Here is a 14072-nt window from a genome sequence, read left to right on the forward strand (position 1 = left end):
TTCTGTTTGCAGAAAATGTGAACTTCATATCTAAAAGATTAAAAAAGATAAAGAAGTTGACTAAATAATTGTTGGTGGAAAAACTCATAAAGAAGAACTAACAACTATAAATGTATATACACCAAATAGAGGAACACACAAATATATAAGACAAATACTAATGGACATGAAAAACCAAATACACCAAAGCACAGTTTTAACAGGGGATCTTAATATCCCATTGTCACAAAGAGATATATCAACTACACAAAAAGTCAGCAAAGAAATAATAGAACTGAATCATACCTGTGAGAAAATGGGCTTAGTAGATGTTTACAGAGTACTCCACCCAACCACATCAAAATATGCATTCTTCCAAGCTGTTCATGGAACATTCTCCAAAATAGGCCATAGGATCACCCATAAAACATTCTTAAGTAAATGCAAAGTTATTGATATTACCCCATGCATATTATCTGAACAGAATGCACAGAAATTGGAAATTAATGGTAAAAAATTGCAAAACCTGCATAGATACATGGAAATTAAATAACTAACTTCTAAACAGCCAGTGGATTACAGATGAAATTTAAGAAGAAATAAAACAATACTTACAACTCAATGAAAATACAGAAGCAACATACTGTAATCTGTAGGACTCAATGAAAGTTTTCCTAAGAGGGAGATACAGACCAATTGTCATATCAAGGAAACAGAATGAGCAAAAATAAACAATACAATGCTACATCTCAAGCTTCTATAAAAAGAGGAGCAAGTTAAACCCAAAGCTCATAGAAGAGAGGAAATTGTAAAGATCAAAGCAGAAATTAATTCAATTTAAACTAAAAATTTCAAAGAATTAACAAATCAAAAAGCTAGTTTTTTGAGGGACTAAAAAATTGATAAAACTCTAGCTAACCTTATCAACTAAAAGAAAGAAAAATCCAAATTCACACACTAAGGACTAAAAAAGAGAGAAATTACTACAGATCCCATGGAAGTTCAAAAGATTATGAATACATACTTTGAAAATTTCTTCTCACATAGGATGTAAAACACAGAGGAAATGGCATATTTTTTAGAAACTTAGAACTTTAGAAACTTATGAACCAAAGCTCAAATCAAGAAGATATAACAATTTTGAATAACCCAATAGCAGCCATTGAAATTGAAAATTTGATTAAATATTGCCAATAAAGAAAAATATAGGTCCGGATGGATTCACAGCTGAATACTACAAGATATTTAGAGAAGATTTGACAGTAATACTCCATGAACTCTTCAAGGAAATTGAAAGGGAAGCAATTCTCCCTAACTAATTCCTGCAGGCAAGTATTACTTTAATCCCAAAACCAGAATAAAAACCAACAAAAAGGAGAACTATAGGCCAATCTCCCTAGTGAACATCGATGCAAATATTCTCAATAAAATACTGGCAAATAGAATGTAGCAAATCATGAAGAAGGTTGTGAATCATGACAAAGTGAGATTTATTCCAGAAATGTATGGATGATTTAACCCATGGAAATCAATAAATGTAATACACCACATCAACAGAGACAAAAAACCACATTATAGTCTCAATAGACACAGAAAAAGCTTTTGATACAGTGCAACATTTGTTCATTATAAAAACCCTACAGAAACTTGGAATAGATAGTATCTCCCTCAATCTCTTAAGGGCCATCTATGACAAACCAACAACCAACATTAAACTAAATGGACAAAATCTGAAATCTTTCACTCTAAAATCAGAAACAAGACAAGGATGTCCACTATCACCACTCCTATTCAGTATAGTTCTGGAAATATTAGCCAAAGCAATCAGATGAGATAGAAATAAAAGGAATGATAAGAATGGAAGAAGTTAAATTATCTCTATTTGAAGATGACATGATATGCTATATAGAAGACCCAAAAAACTCCATTAAAATACTACTAGAGGTAATAAATTCAGCAGTGTAGCTAGATACAAAGTCAACATTCAAAAATTGTTAGCATTCCTTTACACAAACAAAAAGCTCACTGAGATAGAAATTATGAAAATATCGCCTTTCATAATAGCATCTAAAACAATGAGATACTTAGGAATCAATCTAACCAAGAGTGAAAAAAACTTATATGCTAAAAAATTATACTACACTAAAAAATGAGATTGAAGAGGATATTAGAAAATGGAAGTATATTGCTTGCCATTGGTTAGGAAGGACCAACATTGTGAAAATGGCCATTCTCCCATGACTGTTATACAGATGTAATACAATCACAATCAAAATAGCATTAAAATAACTTACAGATATAAAGAAAGCACTCCTAAAATTCATTTGGAAACAAAAGAAATCTAGAATTGCAAAGATTATTCTGGACAACAAAGGCAAGACAGGAGGCCTCTCAATTCCTGATGTGAAACTATACCATAAAGCTACAGCGATAAAGTCAGCATGGTACAGGCAGAGAAATAGACCAGAGGATGCTTGGAACAGATTAGAAGATATAAATACAACTACAAAGACATTCAGCCACCTGATATTTGATTTCAGTTCGCTGGAAGAAGGATACCCTTTTTAATAAATGATTTTGGAAAAATTCACTTTCCACATGCCGAAGACTGAAACTACAACCATGCTTATCACTAAACTGAAATCAAATCATGCACTAAACTGAAATCAAAATGAATCAAAGATCTAAATATTAAAACAGAAACACTAAATCTACTGGAAGACAAAGTAGGTAGGAGTCTTGGAGACAAAGGGGTAGGCAGAGATTTCATGAATTAAATGCAAACCACACAGGAAATACTTCAAAGAATCAACACCTGGGACCTGATATTATTAAAAAGTTTTTGCACTTGAAAAGAAATCACCAAAAGAGTTAAAAGAAAACCCACAGAATGGGAAAAAGTTTTATCCAGCAATGCCTCAAAGGACTTATATCCAAAACATATACAGAATTAAAAAATATCAGGCCCCCAAATTCAAAGACTCTCTCCAAAAATGGGCATCTGAGATGAACACGCACTTCTCAGATGAAGACATACAAATAGCAAATAAATACATGAAGAAATGTTCCCTATCATTGGTCATTCAAGAAATGCAAATTAAAACAGCATTGAGATTTCATCTTACTCCAGAAAGAAAGCTTGCCATCAAAAAATCAACTGATAACAAATGTTGGCAAGGCTGTGTGAAAAAAGGAACACTGTTCCACTGTTGGTGGGAGCACATGCTGATGTTGCCCCTATGGAAATCAGTATGAAGATTCCCCAGAAGACTTGGGTTGGAAGTTCCATTCAATCAAGCTATTCCCCTCCTGGGTATTTTCCCAGAAAAATTGAAAATGTCATATCACAATGAAAAATGTATACCCATGTTTATAGCAGTGCAATTTGCAATAGCTAAATCTTGGAAACAACCAAAATGTCCATCACCTGCAGAGTGGATGAAAAACTTGTGATATTTTTATACAATGGAATATTATTCAGCTATAAAAAGGATGATCTTGAAACCTTTATATATAGGTAAATGTAGGCAATTGGAGACTATCCTTATAAGTGAAATAAATGAGTCATATTTGTAAATATCACATTTTCTCTCTAGTGTAAAAAGTAATAAAAACTGTAGGAGTAATAAAATCCAAACTGTATAATAGCTATTTTAAAAATAAAGGGAAGTAAAGTGCTTTAAAGGCTATAACTGTATGTATGTCTAAGTGTGTAAGATAGTTAACCGTATTACTTAGTGTTTTTTGTTTGGATCATTGAATAGAATGGTTTGCAATCTCACTGTCTGATTGTCCACATTTCATTGTTTAATTTTGTAACTCGAAAAGCTATTTCTAAGATGGCAATACGTAGTTTTTCAACTAGACATTTCTTAGCAATAATTTTTTAAATTCCATATTATTTCTTCTATTTTTCTGTTTTTTTGTTGTTGTTGTTGTTTAAACAAAAAAATGGTGTATTTTTACAACACCGGAATCGAAATTATATCAGCATCTATGACAATATGAATTGATAAGGGGAGCCAGATACCCTAAATCATGTGGTATTTGGATATAAAAATGATAAAGATACTGATTGAAGAGGGAAGGGATACTACTATGAGTGTCCCTATTGTCCAGATACGATGTTTGATCTGTTCTGCGTGAGTTAAAGGGGATCCTTACAAGATCTGAATGAAGGTGTGTGATACAACTTCAAAGGTTGCTCCGGGAGTTAAGATTGTAAGTGTTGTGTAAAGAACAGAGAATACTTTGGGATTACTAGCAAATTTAAACAGGAAAGAAGCATAGAGAGCTCCAAAGAGATCATGTGATTGATCACAGAGCTAATAACTTGTCAAAGGTTAATTTTTTGATGCAGGTCTGATCTAATTTCTAACCCAGTGCATTGTTTACCACTCTCAGGTTTGGAAGTGGAAGCTATCCAGCAAGAAAGGCTGCAGGGCTGAAGATGATAAATGTGAATGGCAAAATACCAAATGATTAAAGGATGGTATTTTAAATTAGGGTGATGGGACATCTTCTGTGGTTTCTTTTCTGACATTCATGATTCCAGAGTTTTATAATCCTCATAGAAATAACCAAAGAACTTCATAATGTCAAAGAATAATGAATGGCAAAATGACTGAAAAGGCCTAATACTAAACAAGTGTATCTAATTTACAAATGAAACGGGAGTTCTATATGCCCCTCTTAACAGAACAGATCATAAAGCTCACATTTGGGAATACTTGGCTAAGACCACTGCCTCAGGCCAGGAAAGCTATACAGCAACGCCCTCTGTTGAATCTCAAAAATTCTTTCCCTATTTCTGGCATGCAATTTTAAAACAAACAAACAAACAAACAAACAAAACCCCTTCGGTGTTAGCGATGCCCGCTTGGCTACAGAGAATGGGTAATCTCTGAAGACTAGCCCCATGCCTGGTCACTAGGTTTGCAGTCGCCGACTCAGAGGCTGTGGATCCAAGTTTTGTGAAAATGTTTAGGAATATAAGAAGGGTAGCTAACATACTGGTATACTGTTGTGTTTGTCATTATAGCAGGTGGCAGTAGAAGGCAGCATGTACTCCTTCAGCCCCTCAAAATTTTCTGGAATTGGGCTGGTGCTTATATGACAGGGTTTGAGGCTGAATCCCAGTTCATAAATGATTGAGTTAAACTTAGGATTAAGATTTTTTAAATACGAGGTCACTGTGAGCCACATGACAAAGATTTTTGGCAGTGGTGAAGATTAGGAATGAATTACTTCAAATAGTACATAAAAACATACATGTATATATGTCTGCATGTTTGAAGGAAGAGAGTATTCATCAGGATTTTTCAAAGGCATTGGTAAATCCTTACATTAAGATAGGTGGCTTTGGGCCAATGATAACACAGTATAATGATTTTACAGAATTCTGTATCTTTATTCCACTAATCCTTAACTATATGATATTAGGAAAGCCTTCCAACTTGTACTTATTTTCTTTATCTATAAAATGGGAATAAAAGTGCCTACTTCAAGTGATGGTTATAAAATGAGTTTAAACAAAAATTACCAATGGAGTTTATTATTTAAAAATAATTTAATGACTTCCCCAAAGAGTTTGGTAACCCTTGGAGGCTTTTTTATTGTCACAGACACACTTGTAGCATCCATACTCTTCTTTGGTATCAGTTACAATGTTTGAAGCTGGTTAACACATAAGGAAAATTTAGATATACTAGTAAATGACAAGGTGGATTTCTAAAAGCAGGTCTGACAGATTCTTGACACAATGCCCCTTCAATGTTACCATAGTAGACTCCTGCAACAGCCTTATGAGAAACATGTCCCTTCTAATACTGATTGTTTATTTTCTACTTGAGAAAAGACATTCTCTGGTGTTTTTACATATAGCCAGTACATAAACCCATGTGATAAGGAGAAAATTGTATATTGCAACAATCCAATGAAATTGATATCACGATAACTTTGTTTTGTTTGATATACTTCTTAATATACAGACTTTAGTTAGGTTTTTGACATGTTAACAAAGTCTTTACTTTATACTAATCTTTCTCTAGCTATCATTTTCTGTTTCTCCCTCCCTTTTCAGAAGGCTTTGGAAAAGAGGACTATTTATTTAGGGTTTCTAAGATTTCACCTATCTGCTTCACCTATTATCTTGTTTCCTTAAGCATCTTACAGATGTCCTTTTCCTTCAAAATATCAGTGGGCACTATTTAGGCCTTGTCTTACCTGACACATGTACTACCTATAATGCTGTTGTCTCTTGACCTCTAAAGTACCATATGGTTTTTATTTTTCTTTAGCTTATTTATACTTTTATTCTCCTTTTCTCTCTGTGGTTTTTCTCTGCTTATTCTGTAAGCATTGATGTTCTAAAAAGATATATCGTCTGTCCTCTCTCTTTCTTATGTTACACTCAATGGCAGGATGATCTCATCCCTTCACTCAGCTTCAACCAACACCTGGAGCTAATGGATATTAAGTTTATGTTCATAACCCAGGTTTATTTCCTCAACTTCAGATCCATGTATCAACTGACTAACATATGTCTCACAAGTACCTCCAAATTCTAAAACTCAGTTTATCACTTCCCCCTTGCCTCAGATTTTAGTTGCTACTATCCCATTTATTGCCTGAAGCCAGAAACGCTGCTGTAATTTTTAATAGGGCATATAAATTTGTAGGGTATTTAATTACAAATGTTTACTTTATACACCGCATTTTTTCCTTTGTTCTCAATCAGAAGAAACAAACAGCTTAAAGAAAATATATGTAATTACTCTGTGATGCAAATTGGAATACAAACTAAAGTGAATAGCAGAGAATGACAGTGCATTGTCTACAATTCTTAATTGCTCCTTTATTAAACTTATGTTTACCATCAATCACTAATATAGCCATGCATTTAACAAACACTAAGTATCTATTTTTTCATAGTACTATGCTAATACTATCTCAGTTTCTTGCAGTCTTTGCCTTGGTAAAGCTTTCATCCCAGTGACAAGACAATTTTAAACTGTGATTTATACACTAATTTGATTATATTTTTAAAATGTAAATGACACATTTAATTAATAGGCTTTGTTTCCAGAATAGCATTATATTTATCAAAACAGACAAAAGGTACAGAAAGTTCCCATATACTTATCATTCCCCATACAGCTTCTCTTATTATTAATATCTTACATTATTGAGGTACATTTGTTATAATTAATGAGTTAACATTGATACATCATTTTTGACTCAAGACCATTGTAAATACTGTGATTCATTCTTTATATTGTATAGTTCTATGAGTTTTCTGATTGGATAATGGTGTATATCTACCCTAAAAGTCCTGTGATCTCTTTGTTCATCTTTCTACCCACAAACACTGGCATCCATTGGTCTTGTTACAGTCAATTCTTGATTTTTCCAGAATGTCATGTTGATATAATCATGTAGTACATAACATTTTCAATGTTTTTATTTGACAGTTTGTCTTTTTGTGGCTTGATAAGCTCATTTCTTTCATTATTGAATGATGTTTCCTTGCATTTGTGTATCAATTTGTTCCTTCACCTATTTAAGGATATCTTGGTTATTTTCAATTTTTAGTGATTATGAAAAAAGTTACTAAGAATATTAATATAAAGATTTTCTGTAGACATAAGTTTTCAGTTAATTAAGTGAATATATATCCAATAGCATGATTGCTGGACAATGAGGTAAGACAATATGGATTTACATTTGTAATAAATTACCAAACTCTCTTCCACAGAGGTGTCATTTCACTTTTAAATATGAAATAAAAGTTCCTGTTGCTCCACATCCTCATCATAATTTGCTTTTATCAGTGTTTTCTACTTTATCTATTCTTATAGGTGTGCAGTAGAATCTCATTGCTGTTTAGATTTTCCTAATGTTAATACACTACAATTTTAAATTTTAAAAAAGAAGAATATTATGCTATAAGATTACCTCTGATAGCCTGGGTTTTGGGAGACTTTTCTGAGAAAGTGATATTTGAGTTGAAGGCAGAGGAGTGAACAGGGTTTAATTAATTAATGAGAATTTAAAGCGTCATGGCAGAGGAAGTAGCACATGCATTATGATCTGAAGTAGCAAGAAGAGTAACACATTTGAGAATAAAAATTAGATGCAGTGTGTGTTTGATATTTATAGACCAGAATCCAAATAGTGTGAAGGAAAACTGGAAAGATGGGCAGGGAATTCACAGGCCACAAAAATAATTTGGAAATTTTCTTAAGATACATGATCAGTTATTGAAAGGTTTCTTTAGGGATATGATTTGGTTAAATTTGAGTTTTAAGAAGTCATCCAACCTGTTCTATAACAAATTAGAGGTTTGAGAAGATCAATTAAGATGTTTTTGAGGTGAAGTCAGAATCACAGTTTATAACCTCCATTATGTTCTTAATAGTGAGGATCAAAGAATGGACATATTCAGTGCTTATTTAGAAAGTAAAAGAAATAAGACACAGTGAATAATTATATATGAGGAGCAAGAGGTGGCAAGGCAGAAGATAAAGGAATGTCAGATTTCTTGTTCATAGCTTGTACAACTGATTTAACAGGAATGCCATTTTGATTTGAGAACTCTGTATCAAGGATCAAGTTTGGAGTGCTGTGATTAGTACAATTTGAGATACAATAATTTAATAGGAAGTATTTTTTCTCTCAGTGGTACATAAAATAATGTTCTCCTTATAATAGATGACATATTAATTACATTTGTTGAAACAAGGAACATGAATAGGATAACCCAGGGAGAGAATGCAGACAGAAATGAAGGGAGCCAAAGCCTCAGTCTTGAGGATGACTAACATTTAATCATCCTATAGAGGGACATGGACTGCCAAAGGAGACTGAAAAAGAGCAGGAAGAGCAATAGTAGGAAATGCACGAATGGTTAGTGCCCAGAGACCAAGAGAAAGAAGTGCTATAAAAAGAAAGGAAGGCCAAGTAAGATGAGGACTAAAATACATGTCTATTGGCTTTATTGACAAGTAAATAATTGGGTGCTTTACAATAGCAAAACTTGGATTGAGTTTTGGAGACATAAACCAGATTAGAGAAAGTTAAAAAGTGCAAAGAAGGTAGGGAAATGTTGTTAATAGCACAAGTAGCTTCATTGAGAGCTATAGCTGTGAAAGATTCACAACTATTAGAAAATTTCACATAGGAATGTGGAAACTTGATTTTACTTTCCAATAAGTTCTTAAATGTATCATTTCTTCTGTGATTGATCACAGTTACCTAGGCCCAGGCTTTCACTGTTATTGCCCAAACTATTGCAATGGCATTCTTGATGGATTATTTGTATCTACGCTTCTCCATAATGACGCCAGAACATTCTTTAAAAAACCTACATTTTACACTGTAACTTCCATATTTTAAAGCATTAAATGGTTCTGTATCAATCATAAGATAATTTCTTAGAACATATTCTGTGTTATAACAATACCACCGATTGAATAATTTATAAAGAATAAAGGTTTATTCAGATTATGGTTCAGGAATTCCAAGATCAAGGAGCTGTATCGGTGAGGGTCTTGTTGTTGGAGTCTTCTACTGAATTCAGAGGCATCAAAAGGCATCACATAGCAAAACAGATTCAAGCTTCCTTGATTCTCTTTCCCTTTCCTGCTAATGTATTCATGGTCTCCATCCTCATGACTTCATACAATGTAGTTACTTCCTCAGAGTCTCAACTGTGAATATTATTATAATGCCAACTAAATTTAAATATTAAACTTAAAAAACACAACCATTCAAGCCATATAACAATAGTCAAGATCTTTAACCTCCCTACCCATTTATCAGAAATTTATAAATATCATCCCTATCCTTGCCCTTTGCAATTCCCTGAAGTCATCATTCTGTTTTATGTTTCACTGAATTTGATTTGTCTTTTTTTCCTATAATGCTTAGTCCTCAACTGATTTTCCAAGTAATCTATTTGTCTTTTTTGTAGGCTATCACTTCCTCTTAGAAATCTTTTCACACTTCCACAGGCAGTTTATTACCTTCATATACCATTTCTGTGTTTTGTGCACACTTTTATAATTATATCACATATACTACATTGTAATTTTTTCTGATATGTTTGTCACCCCTAATAGGCTGTGGACATGTGAAATTACTGGCCCACACCTTTTGTTCCTCTGTCTAACTGCAGTGTCACACACTGTCCCTTGCACATAGTAAATGCACCAGCAAGAAAAAGAAAATTTTAAAGTCACAATCACAATAATAAATAGAGGATATTATAGAGAATTTGAATATATCAATATTAAATTTAAATGATATAAACTATATCATGGATTCTATAGTGCTTCCCCTCTTTCAACCTTCATCTCATAAACCTTAGGATTTTTCTGTCTTCATTAAAGACTGTTGTCACCTCCAGTGCTTTGCAGTTTTCCAAGATATTTAATATTTCTCAGAAACTTATTAAACCATCATCTTCCTAGAGTCTTGCTTAGTGGTATTCACTGCCTGTGTTTGTCAAGATTTTCCAATGATTGAATCAATGGATAGTTATGGATGTTTGACTGGATTTTATGTGAACTTGATTTCCATTACTATGAAAGCATAGAAGTACTATGACAAACAATCTGCAAGCTGGAGACCTTGCAGTAGCATAGCTCAATCCATGTCTGAAGGTTGTACAACCAAGGAAGCCAATGGTGTGATTCAGTCCACAATCAAAGGCTAGAGAACCAAGACAGCCTCTGGGGAAAATCCTGGAGTTCAAAGTCAAGGAGTCCAATGTTCTAATATCCAAAATCAGAGAGTACCAGTGGGTACTACTTCAGGAAATAACTGCATTCATTTGGTTTTTGTCTGGCTTTATTCTCGCTGAACCCATTGTGGATTGTATCATGACTGCCTACATTAAGAATTAATTGTTGTTCCAACACAGTTCACTCAGACTCATCTGCTAACCTTCTCTGAAAAGACCCACATAGACACAACCAAAAATAATGTTTTTTAAAATATCAAAGTCTTCCTTAATCTAGTTAAGTTGACACCTAAAATTAACCATTACACCATGCATTCCATCTTGCTGGGATAACAAAGACTTGAATCTATATTCTGGTAAGTTAAGCACTACTTTTACTTTTTAGACCTAAATCTATTCCCATGCAGGCATTTCAAACTTCCAAACACTCCAGAACTCAAATGAAGAGGCAAAGGCCTAACAAGATCACATTTCTCTTTCTCTGGGGGTTTATTTTTATGGACAGTTTAATGTGCTCCAAATTTATTTTTATGGGATTTCTTAGTACCTAAATTGAATAAATTATACCACTTCCTTAATTTATATTCCATGGGAAATTACAGTTGATATGATGATGATGAGAGAGACAGACAAACACACACACACACAGAGAGAGAGAGAGAGAGAGAGAGAGAGAGAGAGAGAGAGAAGAGAGGGAGAGAATCTGAATTCATAATCATTAAAGTACTGATTAGGAAATGTAAACTATAGTTAGTCCTATATATGCTAACTTTAATTCATTTATGCAGTTACTTACATTAGGGAGATAATATGACACATAAAATTGTAAGTCTCATTTATTTCACTTACGAGTATTGTCTCAAGTTGTGTCCATTTACCTATAAAATGAGTTTATCCTTCTTTACAACTGATTAGTATATAAAGATCCTATGATGTGGCAAGCATAGTAATCTATTTTATAAATAATCAAAATGTCTAATTAGTTTTCTTTCATCAGATACCATGACTTAACAAACTTAACAGATTTTTCCTGGGTTTGTAAAGTTTTATTCATTAGTTCATTCATTTATTCAAGAAAAGATAGTTAAATCAGTGATTAGACATTGATGGAAATAGTATGTCACTCTACTTAATATATGCTCACCCTACTTAAGAACAGAGAATAATTATACTACTAATTCTATCAGCTCAAGGTAAAGAGCAGTTAGTGCTCAGGCCCTGCACACACTCCAGCCACATTGTGGAGGCTCCCTGCATCTAGTAGCCAGCACAGGCTGGAAAGAGCAGCAGCCAAACCTGCATCAGAGCACCCAAATGGTTAACATCAGATACCTGTAGCTAATACTGGCCAAGAGAACCAAACAGTCACACTTTGGAGAAATTGTAGCCAACACAGAAAGTGCCTGGGACTCCCCTGTCACCTTAGAGGATCATAGGAAAATGAGGGAAACCTTGAATGAACAATATAAAAAAAGATTTAGAATACATGAAACAGATTCAAAGAGATATCCATGAAATCAAAAACTTCATTGAAAGCTGGCAAGACCAATTGAAAGAAACTGAGGATAAGCTTTCAAACCTTGAAAACAAGTTTGCAACTTTCAATCATGAAAGGAAAGATCTCCTAAAAATAACAAGGAACTAGGAAATAACAATTCAATAACTGTAATATGACACAAAGAAATATAACTTAAGAATAATAAATGTGAGTGAGAAAGCAAGGGTCAACACAAATGACATTAAAATTCAGCTTACAGAAGCAATAGAAAATTTCACAACATGGGAAAAGGATGTGATATAGAAATAAATGAGGCATATAGAACTCCAGCTCTGTATCACTAAAATAAATCTACATTCAGACATATAATCACCCAGTTTCCAGAAACTGAATATATGAACAGATTATTAAAAGCTATTAGAGAAAAGGAACAGATCACCTGCAAAGAAAAACCCATCAGAATCACAACAGACTTCTCAACACAAAACATCAAATCAGGAAGAGCCTGGAGTGAAGTATTTCAACTGCTGAAAGAAAACAATTTCCAACCTAGGTTGATGTATCCTGTAAAATTATCTTTCAAAATTATTGGAGAAACAAGATACTTACATGACAAAGAACAACTGCAGGAATTCATGATAAACAACTCCTACAAAGAATAATAAAGGTCATTGTAGAGACATTAAAAAAGACCATAGTTCCAGGAACAACAGCAGAGGGGGATCACTGAATGAGGCTGACAACTGAATGGAAGAGAAAAGTAGGCAGCAAATGGCAGGAGAATAGCATGGCAGATATGAGACAGTGCCCATTTGCTATAAACGTTAATATACATGGCCTCAATTCACCAATAAAAAGAAACACAGGAAGAATGGATCGGGAACCAGGAGCCATCAATATACTTCACACAAGAAACACATTTAACTCAAAAGAGTGTTCACAGAATGCAAGTCAAAGGAGACAAAACAATGCTCTATGTGATAGGGAACTATAAAGAAGAGGCAGTTTGCCCATCAGCTACAGAGTGGATAAGAAAAACATAGCATTTTTACAGCACGGAATTCTACTCAGTTATAAAGAAAGATAACCTTGAGGCTTTTGTAAGTAAATGGATACAATATGAGATCATACTCATGGATGAAATGGTTCAGAGTTACATGGGTGAATATTGTGTTGTCTCCCTAGTATAAAAAAAAAAATAAAGAAGTTAGTGGGATACAAAATGCACAATAGATATTATGAAAGTGAAAGGGGAAGAAATGTCTGAAAAGGGAAGGCAGTGGTCATTTTTTAATCTATTGCTGTGTTTTGAAACTCTGTATTGTTTAATTGTTTTGTTTAGTCTGGTTTTATTCTGGTGTATTATGTTTGATTTTATTATATTTTATGGCATGTAACTCTACTTCAAAGATAGAAAACTGCATTATTATAGGCCTTATTGATTTCCTGGTATCTTGTTTCAAAACCGTACATTGTTTTCATTGTTCTATTTTGATTGATTTTATTCTGTTTTCTTCTGATTGATTCTATTGTGTCTGATGTATCTGATGTCACTTTGAAGATAACAAGAGGCATAATGGTAGCCACTGATGTTTTCCTACGTCTTGTTTTGAAGCCTTACATTGCTGTTTTGTTTTGACTCATTTCATTCTGTCCCGTTTTATTTGGTTTTGTTGTCCCTGATGGTATGGGTAGTTATTCTGAAGATAAAAAGAGACATTAGCATAGCCATTGTGGATTTCCTTATGCCTTGTTTTGAAGTCCTGTACCACATTCATTATTTTGTTTTGATTGACTCTTTTGTTTTTTATTTTGCTCAGTTTTATTCTCTTCCAAAAAAAGGAAGAAGAG

This window comes from Cavia porcellus, unplaced genomic scaffold (genome assembly GCF_034190915.1).
Source record: "Cavia porcellus strain 051 isolate PalLab524CR breed Dunkin Hartley unplaced genomic scaffold, mCavPor4.1 scaffold_3, whole genome shotgun sequence".
NCBI classification, from domain to species: domain Eukaryota; kingdom Metazoa; phylum Chordata; class Mammalia; order Rodentia; family Caviidae; genus Cavia; species Cavia porcellus.